Source organism: Cicer arietinum, chromosome 1 (assembly GCF_000331145.2).
Source record: "Cicer arietinum cultivar CDC Frontier isolate Library 1 chromosome 1, Cicar.CDCFrontier_v2.0, whole genome shotgun sequence".
Taxonomy (NCBI): domain Eukaryota; kingdom Viridiplantae; phylum Streptophyta; class Magnoliopsida; order Fabales; family Fabaceae; genus Cicer; species Cicer arietinum.
Window position 1 is genome coordinate 10,404,157 of NC_021160.2, and position 9,016 is coordinate 10,413,172.

The following is a 9,016-nucleotide window of genomic DNA, read 5'->3' on the forward strand; positions in this document are numbered from 1 at the left end:
ACCTAGGCAAAAATTAGAGCACCCCGATGGATTGGAAACTTGGAAGAGTAGTCCATGCAAAAGTTAGGGATAAAAAAAAAATCAAAAACTTCAGATTGGGGTAATTATTATTCTTGGAAGCTGATTATTAGGATTCCATCAAAACTATTAAAAGATGATTTAATACGAACAATTAAATTAATTTGTGGAGTTCACAACCATGAATTACTTGATATTTTGGAGGGATATGCATTTGTTGGATGTTTAGATGAATCAGAGAAAAAAACATGTTCACGACTAAACAAAATATAATGTTGCGCTAAAACACATATTACTGTTGTTACAAGACTGGAACAAGAGCAATGTTACTCAAATCTCACAAATATATAAACAAATGAGTCTTATTCGATTGCAGTTGAGAGATCATAGGACAAAAATGCAACATTTATTCAAGTTAGTTGAAGATACAATACATGTGTGTTGAAATAGAAAGCAGACACACTCAAATGTTACAAATTATATTTTTTGACTCATCCATATTTAGTGAAGTAATGACATTTGGAGTCAATAACCAATTTCAAGTAATAACATACTATATTTATTACATTGATTAAGGACAATACCTAAAAAACCAATAAACACAACGTGTCATTCCTTGAAATTATTGGTATGACGTCAACAAAAATTGTATTTGTAGTTGGATTTGCTTATTTGAAATGTGAATGTGAAGAAAACTTTTGTTATACACTAGAGAGGTTAAGATATTGTTTGTTACCCAAAACAAATTTCCTTGTATAATTGTGACCGATAGAGATCTTGCTTTTAAGAAAGTAGTTGATATTGTATTTACACATGCTGTTAATTTACGTTGTTGGTTTCATATCGACAAAAATGTTGAACCAAAATATAAGCAATATGTCTTGAAGAATTGACAATAGTTATTATTAAATATGTGGAAAGACATTATGTATTGTAATGATGTCATGTTTGAGCAAACATGTTTTGATAATCAAATATTTGTTGATCCTTTCTTTTGATTAAAGAATCAACCGTTATGTTTTTTCAATTGGTTCAATTGCATGTTAATCAAATTAAGGAGCAATATTCGAAGATCCGAAAGAAATCAAAGAATATGAGTCCTTAATCCAAAATGTGCCAAGAAAATGTGAAAAAAAATCGGAGTCCATGACCCTAAATTCGGCTAAAATATCCAAAAGAAATATAAAAATAAGTGTCCTTGCTCTAAAAGTTAATCACATAACATGAATACTTTTGCAAGAGGCTTTGTTAAACAAACATACTTGAAAATTATTAGAGCATAGTTAAGGATGTCAAGCTAAAATTCCCTAACAATCCTCAATCACTTCAATGATACACCTCAAACTTTACTAAAAAAACTCACTTCACACCTTACTAAAAAGTAAACAATCAAATAAAATATGTTGTCATGTTTCTTCACCTTCGCACCTAGAAACACATCATATTATATGAATCCACAATTTTGCGTTTTACTAGGTTGTCTTTCGTATGAATACAATTGATTAACAATCTCTAAGCGAATAACTCAACTTTCAATAGTATTGTCTTGTTTCAAATGAATTCAATTGTGTGAGACTCGTCAAACTCTACTGTAGTACCCTAATTTTGTCCATTTTGAAAACAAATATAAAAAAGGAAATGTGTATTTAAAAAAGGAAATAAAATAATTACAATAAATAATTTCATTATGTATTATAAGTTTACAATTTCAAATCTATTTAGAATGTTAAAACCAAATCAAATTACAAACTAAAATAAAGGCAAAATTAAATTACAATAAGATTTAAACCAAACTAAATTAAATTACAATAATTTTTAATTTGTTGCTGTTGTTGCCTCTCTGCCTCTCTGTTTCTGATGCAGTGTTTGGCTCTATTTTGTTGCTGCCTTTCTGTTTCAGATGTAGTTGTCATTGACCTTTGCTTTGTAACTAATTAGAGAAACATAAAAACATTTTTTTTAAGTCAGTCTTGGTACACTTTGTGCAGAACAAAGAGACAACTTTTAGAGTTTAAAAAAAAGAAACTAAAAGACAAATTAAAGCTCAGCAACAGAACTGATCAAAACAGATAAATCAAAACCATGAATGCATCAGAGGTGTAGGAAAAATGCAGATGATGAGCAAGGCAATCAAAACATTAAACAGGAAATAGATAGAGAAGGACCAAGGCAGACAAAGAAAGCAACTGAACACATAAAAAACTCTATAAATATACCCTATAAAATTTCAAAGTGGAGGATCTGGGATGAACACCACTGATAAAAAAACATACAAAGAAGGAGAAATCAAACCCGAATAGAAAAAATACTTAAACAGAAAAAAGGAGAAAGCAAAAGCAGTAGCAAAAGGAAACGAGCCAGAAGAAGAAAAGGTATTTTCTTCCTTTTACATAGTTCTATTGTCGTATAAATGTAAGCTAATATAAAAATAAGTTTTGTTTTTGAAAGTAAAATAAAAAACGAAAAAACTCACCCCTTGGACGATGTTGTTGTCACCATCCTCACCGTCGCCGAGGTTGCCGTCACCGTCCTCACCGTCGTTGTTCCCTCACATCGTTTCTGTTTTCGCATCCTGGTTCCGATCGTGTGTTTGGCCGCCTCCTTTGCAACTTCGTGTTTGGCCGCCTCCTCTGCAACTTCATGTTGGCCGCCTCCATTGCAACTTCATGTTGGCCGCCTCCTTTGTGTCTCAAGTTGGCCGTTTTTCCCCAAATGAAATTAGGGTTTCTTAGTTTCAGTTTTGACCCTTTTTGATTATTAAGTTGGGTTGGGCCTGGGTTATGGGTTAAAAAAAAAATATTTATGAAATAAAGTGGTAGTGCTAAGTCTGTTGCTTAAAATTGTGTGATATTAATACTACCTAAAAATAGTCTAAGAGCTATTGAATATAAAACTTGTAAATCAGAGTGAGAATAAGTTGGTTTTCTGTTATAAGTTAGTTTTGTCTACTCCAAGGTACAAAGATTTTCTGCTTAATTATGTAGAAACATACTTAAATATGAGTCTTAGCAACCTTGATACATAAAGAATCAATTGTAGATGAAATAAAGTAGGAGTGCTAGGTAGGTTCCTTGAAACTGCGTGATATTAATACTACCAAAAAATAGAAAGTAGAGTACTCAAATTTACAATGTAGGATCCATGTACAAAGCTATGTAAAAAGGCTAAGTTTAGAAGGCTATATTTTTCAAATGAAAGTAGAGTACTCATATATAACTAAATCCCTATTAATACTCATATATAACTAAATTTCTACTAGTACTCATATATAACTAAATCCTAACTAGTACTCTTATTCAACTGAATCCCTATACTTGAAGGATATTAAACAGAAACATAATTTGACAATAGATATAGTGGAAAATATTTTACCCTTCAAAAGAAAGTAAAATGCTCTAAAGGACAGACTTGAAAGCTCTTGCAGCAGTTGCACCTAGGCACATAAGAAATCTAAAATGAAAAAACAATGTGGACATTTATTTGCAGAGTAAATTCTATTGCTATCAATATTACCACAACTTTTTCCAAAAGCTTAAAAGAAGTTGCCTTTGCAGGACTAGGCATTAAATATTAATCAGAAACCCAGGGTATAGCAAAATATGTTCCTTCTTCTATTTTATTTCTTGTTTGCTTTTTCCCCAAGCAAGAAGAAAGCATGGTCAACTTCAGATTCCATATAACATTTACGCTCACAAAGAAGCTCACTGATAGGAAACAATTTTAGGCTATGAAAGGATAGTACAGTGAAATCATAAGTGAATTACAGAGGAATGTAAGAGCAATACACGCTTCTGCCAGGAATAATCTCATTAGTCCAAAGTTAAAAGCGTAAAAAGTAACTAGAATGTTTCTCCCAAGTTCGATATCAATTCCAACTGTCTCTACTCTCTCTTATATACACCCTTTATATAATTAACTTGCCATCTCACCTTTGTATTTCTCTACAAACAACAATTAAGCTCTAGTAGTCTTACTGCCTTAGGACTAAGGGTATTGAAGGACGAGAATCCTCCAAAAGAGAAAAAACAGATCACCTTAATAATCACACTCTGTTGGAGGGTAATCTATTAAAAGTCACACATGAAATATATTCACGGCAACGAAACCACTGAAATGTACTAACATTTTATGAAGTTTGATAATTTTACCTTGAAAAAGATATACTCATATTTATATATTGGAAGGCTGATTTTGACTCAGCTCAGCACTCAGCATATGATGAAGAAGAACAGCACCCTCTGGCTTCGTGATTTTGTTCTACAGAAAACCAATATTGACAATAAGACCACCATTAATTTTCCTTCAACTAATAGCTAAGCCTTTAAGTTGAATGGTTCTTCGATATGGCAATAGAGCATGATACGTAGTTAGAGGTTCAATAATCATCTCATTCCTCACAATTAACAAAATTTCAGCATAAGATATAATGAACATGTGTATTGTTCAAGTCCAATGGGCTGTCATGTGAGGCTACATGTTAAATATATAAAATTACTCATGTTCCTTGATCTAACTAAAGCATTTACGTTGAGTTGGTCTTTGACCAATACAAAGAGAGGAGTTTATTGGCTGCTTGAAGAACACATAAATGCGGGCATTCTAAAAAATAATGTCAGTCATACATACCTAATAGATCGCCTCCCCCATATCTATCTCCTTTAATTTCCAACATTGAGACATAAAATAGAAAGTGGGATTTAGAGCTATAAATTGTCAATTAACAAACAATCAATAATGCATTATGTTCTAATAGTATTAAGAACAACAATAAACAAACCAAGTAGAAATTGAAAAGTTACTTCTAAATTCAATAAGATTCTGCACAAAATTATCATTGGAGCACTGCAAGTTTGTTAGGTTTATCTTACACAAACCCATTGATAATATTAGGTTAATGATTGTTGCATACAGTGAGGAGTGTGTATAACCATAGCTATTCAGAGAGCATTGCAGTGAACTCAGTTTGTTACTTACCATGTGGCTAACAAAGTAATCTGAGAGAGTGTGTAAGGAATTTTTACGGTTATAACTCATAACTAACAAGGACGGTTTCTGCTTGTACAGGAGTAGTGAACACTGATTAAAAAATGTTTACAAGTTCCATTATGTGCCCTGCTATCTGCATTTGATGCTATGAGCCTCTTACAGTTGTCATAGTAGGGTCCAGGGAAGGATTTGACCCATTTTGCCATAGTAATAAGACCAGTACAAGACATCACCAAACACCAGTGCAAGTTAAAATAACAGATGAAAAGACATCACCAAACAAGTAATAATAACACTAAACACTGACAACACCAAACAAGTAATACGATGAAGAGACAACACCAACACTAAACACTCTTCAGCCTTTTAATAACACCAGTACAAGACAACACCAAATACCAACAAATAAGTAATAAGAACACTAAACAGAGAAGTAGAGAATAACAGATGAAGAGAATAACATCAATGCAAGTTTCAGGGTTTCAGGGGAATCAAGTTCTAGCTAGTTACTTTGAAAAAATTCATCTTCTAGCTTATAATAATAAATATAAAATCAAAACAAAATTCACTCAATATCATACATTGTCAAACCATTATCAATGGCAAATACATAGTCAATCAATTAACAATGCAATATATGACCAAAATTAGCTTACATGTTTTTAAGGACTTCAATAAACTAAAACATTGCTTACATGTTTTTAGCGAAATCAGCAAAGTCATTCCTAACTACAAAATAGCAATGTCATGTCTAACACAATCTCAATGAATGATAAAAACTTAACAACAATCTAAAATCCAAAAATTAGAGTTGTTTTCTCAACCAAAACATATTTGAACGTATAACTGCAAATTGAAAGAACTGAAAGAAGCAAAATCCAGTTTTGGGAGTAAAACATTTATATGACAAAATCATACAACAAAATCAATAACAAAATTAGCAAAATTCATAACAAAATCAGCAAAATCAAACTGCTAAAATTGCTATTTAAGAAACAAGAATTGTCAGAAAATTACCAGAGAAATGAACAAACCTGTTTGGGAGAAACTAGAAATCGACATTTCTCGACGGCAACGCTTCTCGACAGATGAAAGGGGGAGACAAAGAAAATTGTTGCCCGTACGGAAGCAGAAATTGTAGACTCGTCGGTGCTGAAGATTTCGCCCATGAAGGAGGGAGTGAAAGCAAAACTTAGGGCATACGAAGTTGAACGTGAACGTGAATGTGTTTCATGATGTTGGTTCACGAAGGTGAAGGCCGAAGAGTTGATTCGCGCAATTTTTAATTTGATGTTTAATTTATCCGAAGTGTTTTTTTTAAATGCTTGTTAGAACAGTTTAATGCAAGAGATTTAACAAAATTTACGTGATAAATTTGCCGTCGTCTTTTCTATTACATCTGGTGTATATTAACCGATCTAAGATGGCCAATGTAATAAGGTGTAATTGTACTAGTGTACATTGTATAAAGTCCTTTTTCGGTAAAGGAAATTGCTCAATAAGATATTCATAAAATATTATTGAAACATTAAAGAAGAAGTTTAAAGGTGAGGATATGGACTATTGCCTAATCAACTAAATAATTTGTAAACCCCATGTTGAAATATATATAATCTAAGATGCACTAGTACTTACATAAAAATTCTCGTATAAAATTTTTTTAGAACAAATATAGTTGATGTTTATTAAACTAACATTTTCAACATCAAAATATGTTCAAAACTTAGAAATAATTAATTTTCAGTTCCAAATCGAAGATTACAAATTGATTAATAGAGTACAAAACATAAACTAGTTCAAGACTCAATAAAAATACAACAAGTACTTTCCCACCAGTATCGCCTATCATAACATTAGTCTTCAACTAATAATCTGTAATATATGTTTTTTTGCCAACGTGCACACGCAAACAACGAAATGGGTGACTTTTTAAACTATGTTGAGAGTATAATATAAGTTAGAAGAACACTAATATTAAACATATTAAACCATATTATAACATATCAAGACATCAAAGTAGACAAGTTCATCATATAACAATTCAATTCATATCATTCCCAAGGAAGTATTCAAGACAATAATGCAATGTTATGTATGAACTATTACACAACACTTCTATTTCATGCGGTACCATTCTAATTATTAGGTACTTGGTTAGGAGGTTTGATATTATGTCACCACACAAGTGGGCGAACAATTCAAATTGACTATGTTCTCATAGATTCTCTCAACTCAACCTGAGATACATATACCTGACAATCAAGGTAAGCATGTGTTGCATGGTAGCTCCCAAAATTTGGAAGGCTACCCCCAAGTCACATAAGAATCCCCACCAAAATACTCTCAAGGTCAAGTTATCTTGCCTTAAGGCTCAACAATAGACCTCCTTGATCAGACTCATTAAATTGTACTTTCCAAAATCACTGGACTTGTCAGATCCTCTCTATATAATAACGATACACTCAACTAGGTCATATACACTAACACAGTTCCCTCCTCTCGCCAGCCTAGGCAACTCCATCATGAGTACCATGAGTTGGATTCATCACAATTTCACTCAATCAAATTTGTTTATTAGATAACTCGAATGCAATGTACACATATTGTTCATAGTCATTTGATAATAACTAGTCAATAATTCACAATATACATTCCAAAATGTTCATTAAGATACATATATGTCACAATCAATTTTGAGCATACTTTAACATCTCATATTTACATCATCATCATGGTAAAAAAAAAAATCAACCATAAAATATAAGACTCAACAACTAATGAATTCAAGTAGATATTATACTCCTTAGATAACACATGTTAATTCACATTATACAAATACTTAAAAAAAACACCAATTCAATAATTCATTTGATCAATTTTACAAAATAATTTAATACTCATAGATTTCATAATCACCAATAACACAAAATCTCACAAGATTATCTAGTACCATGAAACATAAATTAAATCATAACAAATATATAGGTTTCTAAATCGTATTTAAATTCCTATGATTATCAATTTTAGATTATGATTTGGTTTTTACTAAATAAGGCTAACTCGTATGAGGCAAACCCCAAATGAATCTTTAATAATTATGATATTTATGCCCATCCTTCAATATATTAAACTCATGAATCGAACATTCTTCCCCTCCTTATTTTATTTTTAGGTTTTCACAAAATACAAGAATCAATAGGAATTATCAGCAATAACGACATATCAACAATGCATAACTAACAAATCTGAAAATCAACGACTAGTTCACTCAGTAGACGAAACATGACCGATAAATTATGAGGTGCACAAAATCAATGTTAAATAATTAAATAAAAAAATTAGGAACAAAAATAGAGTCGAAATGTTGCAAAATAGACGGTGGGAAGAAGTTTCACAGACGCGCCAAAAAGGTTTGACCTCAACTTCGCAGTTGTGAGCAAATATATATTGTTTGTCGAAGATCTTGACATAAGGATTCCAAAACCATATATGTTTTTCAAAAAGAAAATCGTGGTGGCTGAAATCGAATATAAATAGTGGCTGTGATTCCAAGAAAAGAGAATGAAAGAGAAAGTCAAGTAGAGGTCGAATATGGATTTGGTTTTCACCATTGGTGTCTGTGGTGGTTGGAAAGTCCACCTACGACCGTGGTGGTTCAAGGCCATTTATGGTGACTCGCAATCGCAATAGGATGACACTTAAGACTTAAGAGGCAGACAAGTTTGTGGTCGTGCATGAGAGGGATAAGCATACAAAATATGTGTAATAGAAGCAAAAAATGGGTCAAAGGAGCAACTCGTAGGCGCATAAAAGAAAAGTCTAACCCAAATATCCTTTTTATAATATTTCTAAAGTCTTCAAAAAAATACAACTCATATTTATTTTACTCATTCACGCTCAAATCTTATTCCTCCAAATATCCTTACTAAAATACCATTATTGTTTGAAAATATAAATAAAATAATTTAATATATTTATAATTTATATTAATAATTAAATTAAATATATATAT

At 31.7% G+C, this 9,016-nt stretch overlaps 1 long non-coding RNA gene across 1 annotated transcript; it reads right to left on the reverse strand.

Annotated features, from left to right (window-relative positions):
- Positions 1–1,677: 1,677 nt before the first annotated feature.
- LOC105852484 (uncharacterized) lies at positions 1,678–8,798 on the reverse strand. The gene is made up of 4 exons (XR_001144380.3): positions 6,039–8,798; positions 4,167–4,275; positions 2,492–2,791; positions 1,678–1,948 (listed from the first exon to the last, which is right to left on the reverse strand). It is a non-coding gene; the product is annotated as an uncharacterized lncRNA (long non-coding RNA).
- Positions 8,799–9,016: the final 218 nt, after the last annotated feature.